At 39.4% G+C, this 12,500-nt stretch overlaps 1 non-coding gene across 1 annotated transcript in view; it reads left to right on the top strand.

Moving 5' to 3' along the window:
* The first annotated feature begins 12,420 nt into the window (after positions 1-12,420).
* The window catches only part of LOC143266261 (small subunit ribosomal RNA), a 1,933-nt gene continuing 1,853 nt past the window's right edge, over positions 12,421-12,500 (top strand). The window contains exon 1 of the ribosomal RNA XR_013041313.1: positions 12,421-12,500. This exon is cut by the window's right edge and continues 1,853 nt beyond it. This is a non-coding gene — a ribosomal RNA (small subunit ribosomal RNA).

Genomic DNA, 12,500 nt, shown 5'->3' with positions numbered 1-12,500 from the left:
CTTAGTCGTGCACGAACTCACCGCTGAACCGACTATGCGGAACGATTTATTATTAATAACATCCTCATTTATGAATCCGAACGTGCCAAAACCATATAGGAGTATTAAGAATACAATGCTCTAACAGGTCTGATCATTATTTTAATGGGTTATCAGTCATTGTTTCACCGAACCGACTATGCGGAGCGATTTCTTATTAATAACATCCTCATTTATGAATCCGAACGTGCCAAAACCATATAGGAGTACTAAGAGTACACTGCTCTAACGAGTCCAATCGTTTTTGGAATGGGTTGTCAGTCATAGTTTGACCGAACCGACTATGCCGGTGGGACTTAGTCGTGCACGAACTCACCGCTGAACCGACTATGCGGAACGATTTATTATTAATAACTTCCTCATTTATGAATCCGAACGTACCAAAACCATATAGGAGTACTAAGAATACACTGCTCTAACGAGTCCAATCGTTTTTGGAATGGGTTGTCAGTCATAGTTTGACCGAACCGACTATGCCGGTGGGACTTAGTCGTGCACGAACTCACCGCTGAACCGACTATGCGGAACGATTTATTATTAATAACATCCTCATTTATGAATCCGAACGTGCCAAAACCATATAGGAGTATTAAGAATACAATGCTCTAACAGGTCTGATCATTATTTTAATGGGTTATCAGTCATTGTTTCACCGAACCGACTATGCGGAACGATTTATTATTAATAACTTCCTCATTTATGAATCCGAACGTACCAAAACCATATAGGAGTACTAAGAATACAATGCTCTAACAGGTCTGATCATTATTTTAATGGGTTATCAGTCATCGTTTCACCGAACCGACTATGCGGAGCGGTTTTTTCTCAATTTCTACCGAAAAAAAAAATTTTTTATACACGAATTCATTTATCATCATTTTAAACGTGTTTTACAACTTTTTGGAAAATCGATTTTTTCACGCTAAGTTTTACCGCACTCTCGAATTGGCACGTTCGGATCGCGCGTTAGCATCGTAAGCGCCCGTGCGTAACGGCCGGCGTCGCCGACCATCCGGCCGGCCGTTCGGTACCTGTATGGGAGACGACGGTCCGAACATACCGGACGATGGGGCAGCGTCGTTCTCCGCCAAAAGTTACCGCGGGTCAAAAAGACCCAATATACGTATAAGCGGAACTTTGGCAAGTACGAATAATCGTTGCTAAAATGCATCGATCTGACATAAACTAGAATTATGTTCAAAGTAAAATTAATGAAATTTTACACGAACTGAAGGTGTCCTAAGGCAAAATTTCTCTCGTACGAAAGACTAAGTATTTTTACTTCGATACTTTCGTACCATGAGAAATGATATGAAATGGCAATTGGTGGTGCATGGAAATATGACGAACGACAACGTAAGTTGGGAAGTTCGTAAAATTTTTAAAGTAAAAATCGACTTTTGAAAAGTTGAGCAAAAATCGCACTTTTTCACTATAAGGTTCAGTGCGTAAGAGCCGGCGTCGCCGACCATTTGGACGGCCGTTCGGTATCTATATGGGAGACGACGGTCCGAACATACCGGACGATGGGGCAGCGTCGTTCTCCGCCAAAAGTTACCGCGGGTCAAAAAGACCCAATATACGTATAAGCGGAACTTTGGCAAGTACGAATAATCGTTGCTAAAATGCATCGATCTGACATAAACTAGAATTATGTTCAAAGTAAAATTAATGAAATTTTACACGAACTGAAGGTGTCCTAAGGCAAAATTTCTCTCGTACGAAAGACTAAGTATTTTTACTTCGATACTTTCGTACCATGAGAAATGATATGAAATGACAATTGGTGGTGCATGGAAATATGACGAACGACAACGTAAGTTGGGAAGTTCGTAAAATTTTTAAAGTAAAAATCGACTTTTGAAAAGTTGAGTAAAAATCGCACTTTTTCACTATAAGGTTCAGTGCGTAAGAGCCGGCGTCGCCGACCATTTGGACGGCCGTTCGGTATCTATATGGGAGACGACGGTCCGAACATACCGGACGATGGGGCAGCGTCGTTCTCCGCCATAAGTTACCGCGGGTCAAACAGACCCAATATACGTATAAGCGGAACTTTGGCAAGTACGAATAATCGTTGCTAAAATGCATCGATCTGACATAAACTAGAATTATGTTCAAAGTAAAATTAATGAAATTTTACACGAACTGTGAAGGTGTCCTAAGGCAAAATTTCTCTCGTACGAAAGACTAAGTATTTTTACTTCGATACTTTCGTACCATGAGAAATGATATGAAATGGCAATTGGTGGTGCATGGAAATATGACGAACGACAACGTAAGTTGGGAAGTTCGTAAAATTTTTAAAGTAAAAATCGACTTTTGAAAAGTTGAGCAAAAATCGCACTTTTTCACTATAAGGTTCAGTGCGTAAGAGCCGGCGTCGCCGACCATTTGGACGGCCGTTCGGTATCTATATGGGAGACGACGGTCCGAACATGCCGGACGATGGGGCAGCGTCGCTCTCCGCCAAATGTTACCGCGGGTTGAAAAGGACCCAAAGTGTGGTAAAAAGCAGAACTGTGGCGAATGACGAGAAGTAACTGATGTTAAAATACATCGAATAATACATGCTAAGATTACGTCCCCAAAATAAAGTTATATAAAATTTTGCAAAGCAAAATAGAGGTGTCCTAAGCAAAAATGTGTCTGCCGTATGGAAAAAAGGCAAAGTTTATAGAAATTTTTCTGGACTTCGGCACGAGACACACGAGATATATACTTAGATCGTACTAATAAAGAGAGAGGTGTTCTGAGGAAGGCCAGACACCTCTCGTACGAATGCGAGATACATGTTTATTTCGCGACTTCGTACAACTTTGTGAGAATTAAAGAACGAAGGTTGAGATATGCGACTCGCACAACAAGATGTGGACGACGAACATCTGCGAAAGCAACGAAACGCAAAGTTTCTAATACAAGAAGTGTCAGAAATATATGATCTCTCCGTGGTCTATCCTCAGTATCTATGTCCACGATGTTACAGTGGAACATTACGATTTGAGGAGAAAGGCCCCTAATAAAAGTGTTGGAGAGATCAAATTAATTATAAGTTTGAGAGTGTGAATGAGGTTTTAACATCACACTTATAAATTATATTATATTATAATATTAATATAATAAATAATAGTTGATTATATTATTAGACATAATAATATATATATTATATAGAGAGCGAAAGTGTGAAGAAAAGGGTGAAGAAGGGGGGGGAAAGGCAAGGAAAGTAAGTGAGAGGAGAGGAAAAAAAAATTTTTTTTTTGTTCCTCGTTCGCGCGAAGCGCGAAGAAAATTTTTTGAAAGCAATACGCCGTTGGACTTAGAAAAAAAATAGAAAGGCACGCGCGCGCGCGTAGAGAAAAAAATAAAGCCATGAGCGCCGGCGGACTTAAAAAAATAAATCTCATAACGCGGCTGAGACTTCGAAAATGCTAAGTACTACACGGGCGGATGTTAGAAAGACGGAAAGCAATACGCGGCCAGGACATTGAAAATGAGAAAGCAATACGCGGCCAGGACTTTGGAAATGAGAAAGCAATACGCGGCCAGGACTTTGGAAATGAGAAAGCAATACGCGGCCAGGACTTTGGAAATGAGAAAGCAATACGCGGCCAGGACTATGGAAATGAGAAAGCAATACGCGGCCAGGACTTTGGAAATGAGAAAGCAATACGCGGCCAGGACTTAGAAAATGTAAACGACGCACCGAACCGACTATGCGGAACGGAGTTTCGTCGATAACTCGAACAATTGCGCACCCGAACGTGCCAAACTGGTACAGGAATGCTAGAAATACGTTACTTTATCTATTCTAAGCATTAATTCAATAGGTTGTCAGTAGCCGATCCACCGAACCGACTATGCCCGGGGGACATAGTCGCGGTTGCGCTCCGTACCGAACCGACTAAGCGGAACGGAGTTTCGTCGATAATTTCTACCATTTTGAATTCGAACGTACAAAAACGTTATGGGGGGAAATAGAAATCCGTTACAGTATCGATTCTAAGTGTTTCTTCTATGCGTTGTCAGTCATCGGTTCACCGAACCGACTAAGCGGAACGGAATTTTATCGATAATATCTACAATAGTGGATCCGAACGTGCCAAAACGGTATAGGAATGCTAGAAATACGTTACTGCATCGATTCTGAGCATTAATTCAATAGGTTGTCAGTAGCCGATACACCGAACCGACTATGCCGGGGGGACATAGTCGCGGTTGCGCTCCGTACCGAACCGACTAAGCGGAACGGAGTTTCGTCGATAATTTCTACCATTTTGAATTCGAACGTACAAAAACGTTATGGCGGTAATAGAAATCCGTTACAGTATCGATACTGAGTGATTTTTCTATGCGTTGTCGGTCATCGGTTCACCGAACCGACTAAGCGGAACGGAGTTTTGTCGATAATATGTACAATAGTGGATCCGAACGTGCCAAAACGGTATAGGAATGCTAGAAATACGTTACTGCATCGATTCTGAGCATTAATTCAATAGGTTGTCAGTAGCCGATCCACCGAACCGACTATGCCGGGGGGACATCGTCGCGGTTGCGCTCCGTACCGAACCGACTAAGCGGAACGGAGTTTCGTCGATAATTTCTACCATTTTGAATTCGAACGTACAAAAACGTTATGGCGGTAATAGAAATCTGTTACAGTATCGATACTGAGTGATTTTTCTATGCGTTGTCGGTCATCGGTTCACCGAACCGACTAAGCGGAACGGAGTTTTATCGATAATATCTACAATAGTGCATCCGAACGTGCCAAAACGGTATAGGGACACTAGAAATACGTTACTTTATCTATTCTAAGCAATAATTCAATAGGTTGTCAGTAGCCGATCCACCGAACCGACTATGCCGGAGGGACTTGGTCGCACTCGGACGGTCCACCGAACCGACTATGCGGAACAGAGTTTCGTGGATGATTTCTACGATATTGAATTCGGACGTACCAAAACGTTCTAGCGGCAATAGAAATCGGCTACGGCATCGATTCTAAGTGTTTTTTATATGCGTTGTCAGTCATCGGTTCACCGAACCGACTATGCGGAACGATGTTTCTCCGTTAATTTCGACATTTATGAATCCGAACGTGCCGAAACGGTATAGCGGTGCTAGATATACGTTACTTTATTGGTTTTGAGCAATTTTTATATAGGTTGTCAATCATCGTTTCACCGAACCGACAATGCGGAATGAAAAAATTTCGATAATTACGTTAATAATGAATCCGAACGTGCCAAAGTGGTATAAATGTTCTAGCAATACGTTATTCTATAGGTTTTGATCGTTTTTTATATATGTTGTCAGTCATCGTTTCACCGAACCGACTATGCCGGAAGGACTTGGTCGTGCTCGGACGGCCCACCGAACCGACTATGCGGAACGAAAAATTTTCAATAATTTTGTTATTTATTAATCCGAACGTGTCAAAGCGGTATAAATCTTCTAGTCATACGATATTCGATAGGTTTTAATCGTTTTTATTATAGGTTGTCAGTCATCGTTTCACCGAACCGACTATGCGGAATGAAAAATTTTCGATAATTTCGTTAATTATGTATCCGAAAGTGCCGAAACGGTATATCGGTGCTAGAAATACGTTACTTTATCGGTTATGAACAATTTTTATACAGGTTGTCAATCATCGTTTCACCGAACCGACTATGCGGAACGAATAATTCTCAATAATTTTGTTATTTATGAATCCGAACGTGCCAAAGTTGTATAAACGTTCTAGTAATACGTTATTCTATTGGTTTTAATCGTTCTTAGTATAGGTTGTCAGTCATCGTTTCACCGAACCGACTATGCCGGACGGACTTGGTCGTGCTCGGACGGCCCACCGAACCGACTATGCGGAACGAATAATTTTCAATAATTTTGTTATTTATTAATCCGAACGTGTCAAAGCGGTATAAATCTTCTAGTCATACGATATTCGATAGGTTTTAATCGTTTTTATTATAGGTTGTCAGTCATCGTTTCACCGAACCGACTATGCGGAATGAAAAATTTTCGATAATTTCGTTAATTATGTATCCGAAAGTGCCGAAACGGTATATCGGTGCTAGAAATACGTTACTTTATCGGTTATGAACAATTTTTATACAGGTTGTCAATCATCGTTTCACCGAACCGACTATGCGGAACGAATAATTCTCAATAATTTTGTTATTTATGAATCCGAACGTGCCAAAGTTGTATAAACGTTCTAGTAATACGTTATTCTATTGGTTTTAATCGTTCTTAGTATAGGTTGTCAGTCATCGTTTCACCGAACCGACTATGCCGGACGGACTTGGTCGTGCTCGGACGGCCCACCGAACCGACTGTGCGGAACGAATAATTTTCAATAATTTTGTTATTTATTAATCCGAACGTGTCAAAGCGGTATAAATCTTCTAGTCATACGATATTCGATAGGTTTTAATCGTTTTTATTATAGGTTGTCAGTCATCGTTTCACCGAACCGACTATGCGGAATGAAAAATTTTCGATAATTTCGTTAATTATGTATCCGAAAGTGCCGAAACGGTATATCGGTGCTAGAAATACGTTACTTTATCGGTTATGAACAATTTTTATACAGGTTGTCAATCATCGTTTCACCGAACCGACTATGCGGAACGAATAATTCTCAATAATTTTGTTATTTATGAATCCGAACGTGCCAAAGTTGTATAAACGTTCTAGTAATACGTTATTCTATTGGTTTTAATCGTTCTTAGTATAGGTTGTCAGTCATCGTTTCACCGAACCGACTATGCCGGACGGACTTGGTCGTGCTCGGACGGCCCACCGAACCGACTATGCGGAACGAATAATTTTCAATAATTTTGTTATTTATGAATCCGAACGTGCAAAAATTGTATAAATGTTCCAGTAATACGTTATTCTATAGGTTTTAATCGTTTTTAATATAGGTTGTCAGTCATCGTTTCACCGAACCGACTATGCGGAACGAATAATTTTCAATAATTTTGTTATTTATGAATCCGAACGTGCAAAAATTGTATAAATGTTCCAGTAATACGTTATTCTATAGGTTTTAATCGTTTTTAATATAGGTTGTCAGTCATCGTTTCACCGAACCGACTATGCGGAACGAATAATTTTCAATAATTTTGTTATTTATGAATCCGAACGTGCAAAAATTGTATAAATGTTCCAGTAATACGTTATTCTATAGGTTTTAATCGTTTTTAATATAGGTTGTCAGTCATCGTTTCACCGAACCGACTATGCGGAACGAATAATTTTCAATAATTTTGTTATTTATGAATCCGAACGTGCAAAAATTGTATAAATGTTCCAGTAATACGTTATTCTATAGGTTTTAATCGTTTTTAATATAGGTTGTCAGTCATCGTTTCACCGAACCGACTATGCGGAACGAATAATTTTCAATAATTTTGTTATTTATGAATCCGAACGTGCAAAAATTGTATAAATGTTCCAGTAATACGTTATTCTATAGGTTTTAATCGTTTTTAATATAGGTTGTCAGTCATCGTTTCACCGAACCGACTATGCGGAACGAATAATTCTCAATAATTTTGTTATTTATGAATCCGAGCGTGCCGAGGTGGTAGAAATGTTCCAGTAATACGTTATTCTATAGGTTTTAATCGTTTTTAATATAGGTTGTCAGTCATCGTTTCACCGAACCGACTATGCCGGAAGGACTTGGTCCCGGTCGGACGGCCTACCGAACCGACTATGCGGAACGAAAAATTTTCAATAATTTTGTTATTTATGAATCCGAACGTGCCAAAATTGTATAAATGTTCTAGTGATACGTTATTCTATACGTTATAATCATTTTTAATATAGGTTGTCAGTCACCGTTTCACCGAACCGACTATGCGCAATGAAAAATTTTCGATAATTTCGTTAATCATGAATAGGAACGTGCCAAAATGGTATAAATGTTCTAGTAGTGCGTTATTCTATACGTTTTAATCATTTTTAATATAGGTTGTCAGTCACCTTTTCATCGAACCGACAATGCGCAATGAAAAATTTTCGATAATTTCGTTAATTATGAATCCGAACGTGCCAAAATGGTATAAATGTTCTAGTGATACGTTATTCTATAGGTTTTAATCGTTTTTTATATAGGTTGTCAGTCGTCGATTCACCGAACCGACTATGCCGGTGGGACATTGTCTCGCATCAGACGGTCCACCGAACCGACTATGCGGAACGAAAAATTTTCAATAATTTTGTTATTTATGAATCCGAACGTGCCAAAATTGTATAAATGTTCTAGTAATACGTTATTCTATTGGTTTTAATCGTTTTTTATATAGGTTGTCAGTCATCGTTTCACCGAACCGACTATGCGGAACGAAAAATTTTGGATAATTTCGTTAATTATGAATCCGAACGTGCCAAAATGGTATAAATGTTCTAGTAGTGCGTTATTCTATACGTTTTAATCATTTTTAATATAGGTTGTCAGTCACCTTTTCACCGAACCGACTATGCGCAATGAAAAATTTTCAATAATTTTGTTATTTATGAATCCGAACGTGCCAAAATTGTATAAATGTTCTAGTAATACGTTATTCTATTGGTTTTAATCGTTTTTTATATAGGTTGTCAGTCATCGTTTCACCGAACCGACTATGCGGAACGAAAAATTTTGGATAATTTCGTTAATTATGAATCCGAACGTGCCAAAATGGTATAAATGTTCTAGTAGTGCGTTATTCTATACGTTTTAATCATTTTTAATATAGGTTGTCAGTCACCTTTTCATCGAACCGACAATGCGCAATGAAAAATTTTCGATAATTTCGTTAATTATGAATCCGAACGTGCCAAAATGGTATAAATGTTCTAGTGATACGTTATTCTATAGGTTTTAATCGTTTTTTATATAGGTTGTCAGTCGTCGATTCACCGAACCGACTATGCCGGTGGGACATTGTCTCGCATCAGACGGTCCACCGAACCGACTATGCGGAACGAAAAATTTTCAATAATTTTGTTATTTATGAATCCGAACGTGCCAAAATTGTATAAATGTTCTAGTAATACGTTATTCTATTGGTTTTAATCGTTTTTTATATAGGTTGTCAGTCATCGTTTCACCGAACCGACTATGCGGAACGAAAAATTTTGGATAATTTCGTTAATTATGAATCCGAACGTGCCAAAATGGTATAAATGTTCTAGTAGTGCGTTATTCTATACGTTTTAATCATTTTTAATATAGGTTGTCAGTCACCTTTTCACCGAACCGACTATGCGCAATGAAAAATTTTCGATAATTTCGTTAATTATGAATCCGAACGTGCCAAAATGGTATAAATGTTCTAGTGATACGTTATTCTATAGGTTTTAATCGTTTTTTATATAGGTTGTCAGTCGTCGATTCACCGAACCGACTATGCCGGAGGGACTTTGGTACGTTCGGACTCGGCACCGAACCGACTATGCGGAGAGATTTTTGCTCAATTTTTTGAAAAAATATAAATATTTTCTCGATTCTTGTATGTTATTTGGACGTATACTGTTATTTGTTACTCGTTTATTACGTTAGAAATTCGTTTGGTATTTATTTTGGCGAGAAAAGGAAAAAAAATTTTTTTTCGATTAATTTTGTCATTAAATTTCGTAAAATAATTGTTAAAACATCGTCCGTATACTTTTTAGCGTGTTTGACAACTTTTTGAAAAATCGATTTTTTCGCGCTAAGTTTTACCGCACTTTCGAATTGGCACGTTCGGATCGCGCGTTAGCATCGTAAGCGCCCGTGCGTAACGGCCGGCGTCGCCGACCATCCGGCCGGCCGTTCGGTACCTATAAGGAGACGTTCGGTCCGATCGTACCAGACGGAACAGAGTCGGGCGCGTGGCTATTCTATGACCTCGGTTGAGAACTAGTCCACCGCTCCTCGTGCGTAACTTCGTGTTGCCTCGACTGTTCGTGTTCTCGGTATCGATGCAGGATTTTCTCCACACTGCATTGTCGCGTGTCGGCGTCTAAGACCAAATGGCACATATGCGACGAACCTTTAACATGAGGCTGGTGACTCGTATGCACTTTGGTGTGTACGTTGTACTGACTCAAGCGGCACAGGCTACTAAAAATTAAAAAGGGATAGAATAAAACCGACCGTTCTAAAACGGGCCAAAAAAGGTTTTATAAAATTTATTTTAAAAATGAATTAGATAGTGGTGTTGAACGAACTTGTTCGTTACAACGCCTTCAGTCGAGAGGCTAAAAAATTTTGAAACGGAATATTTATTCCGAAATTCAGAAATGATATTACGTCCCCTTAATGTTTTGTGCGTCTCGAACGCCTAAATATTTTCTCGATGCGCGAGAAAACTTCTTCTTCGCGGAGAGTTTTTCGGTACGATGAAGTAAAATATTAAATAAATGCTTCACTATACGTACAGCGCAGAGATATTGAAACGAAATAATATGTAACTATGACTCGTAAAAACGGTTTCTGAAATGGAAACTTCTTCCAAAGTGAAGAGTTTTCGGTACGGGTGATTTCTCGATATTACATCGAGTTTTCGCTTATACGTACAAAAAATATTATTACGGTGTGTATCGTAACTATGACACGAAATTTTGAGAGAGAGAAAATAAAAATTTGGGTGGATTTGTAAGAATCGATGTGCCCAGCGCGAGCTAAAATTCTCTGTGTGTACGTGCTTGCTCCGATTTGTTTTTTTCGAACAGCATGTCCGTTGTACGCGCTATCACGGTACGTTCAGCACGCCACTTGTACGCGCTAACCTTTATCGGTGTGTCTTAAATAAAATACCAAAGAGAGTTGAAAGGAGAGAATAGAAGAGAGAGTTTGGAGGAACAAAAATTTAATATGACTGAAAAACACATGAGAGAAGAACCAAATAAAAAAAGGGAACGTTTAAGCTGATATTGGTTCATCACAAAAAAATGGTATTTATGAAAAAGGCGGAAAGAACACCGATATTGTGGAGGTTCAATACGGAGCGTGTGTGGTTTACGTGCTTATACCGTTTCGATGTAAAGCGTGAAAGCGGGTGTACGTGCTTCCAAAATTTCAACGGATACACACTTTCCGGCACGGAGAGAGTTTTAGCGGGATTTTCTTTTACGCGCTTCTTCGATATCCACGACGAAAAGAGAGACTAAAAACGGAGGTTTCGTATCGATATATGCCTAGCGCGAGCTACCTTTGTACGTGCTTCCTCTTGTTCGTTTTTCGAACAGCATGTCCGTTGTACGCGCTATCACGGTACGTTCAGCACGCCACTGTACGCGCTAACCTTTATCGGTGTGTCTTAAATAAAATACCAAAGAGAGTGAAAGGAGAGAGAATAGAGAGAGTTTGGAGGAACAACAATTTTTAATATGACTGAAACACATGAGAGGAGAGAGAAGAACCAAATAAAAAAGGAACGTTTAAGCTGATATTGGTTCATTGCAAAAAATGGTATTTATGAAAAAAGGCGAAAGAACACCGATATTGTGGAGGTTCAATACGAGCGAGCGTGTGTGGTTTACGTGCTTATACCGTTTCGATGCAAAGCGTGAAATGAAAAGCGGTGTTACGTGCTTCTAAAACTTTTCAACGAGAAATCTTTCTGGCACGAAAGGATTTGCATTTTTTTACGCGCTTTATCGATACAAAATAAGAGAAAGAGACCCCCGTGGAGGAACGAAACGTTTATATCGACACGGTTTCGATTCGTTTCGACGAACAGCATGTCCGCTGTACGCGCCATAGCGTATTGTCCAGCGTGATCCGCTATACGCGCTATTTCGGTGTTGTGTCGTTAAACGAAATATTGTATATCAAAGACTTATAATATAACTTCACGTAATATAAATAATATTACGAACCAGAAAAGGAAACGGGCAAAAAGAGGAGAGCTGCAAATTGGTTCGTGTACAAAAAGTTGTACAAAAATAATCATAAAAGAAAAGGGAACGTTTAAGCTGAAAAACTGAAATAAACGAACACAACGTCCAGCGTGCTTGTTACGCGCTTACACCGAATGGGGATCGATTAATTCGTTCCGAGCGTGTGCGGTTTACGCGCTTCTTACGTTTCGACGAACGGCGTGAAAGCGGTGTGTACGTGCTTTCAAAACTTTTTTGAACCGGAGAGAATATTATTCTTCGGCATTACTACGTCGATATGCGTTTCTTCGAATCTCCGGCATTGAGGTTGTGGAGGATTCGTAATAAAATCGAAACGAGAGAGAGAGAGAGAGAGAGAGAGAAAAGGAGGAGGAGGAGAATTGTGAGTCTTAACGTCGATCGGTCGTTGTTAAATTGTAAAGGCGCCGTCGAACGTAGAAAGACCCAATTTGATGTTAAATAAAATTGGCTTAAGAAAAATGAAATAATTCTTTAAGCTCCCTGGTTGATCCTGCCAGTAGTCATATGCTTGTCTCAAAGATTAAGCCATGCATGTCTAAGTACATACCGAATTAAGG

Source organism: Megachile rotundata, unplaced genomic scaffold (genome assembly GCF_050947335.1).
Source record: "Megachile rotundata isolate GNS110a unplaced genomic scaffold, iyMegRotu1 scaffold0114, whole genome shotgun sequence".
Taxonomy (NCBI): domain Eukaryota; kingdom Metazoa; phylum Arthropoda; class Insecta; order Hymenoptera; family Megachilidae; genus Megachile; species Megachile rotundata.
The sequence above is the reverse complement of the archived record's forward strand: the minus strand, read 5'-3'. Positions and strand labels throughout refer to the sequence as shown.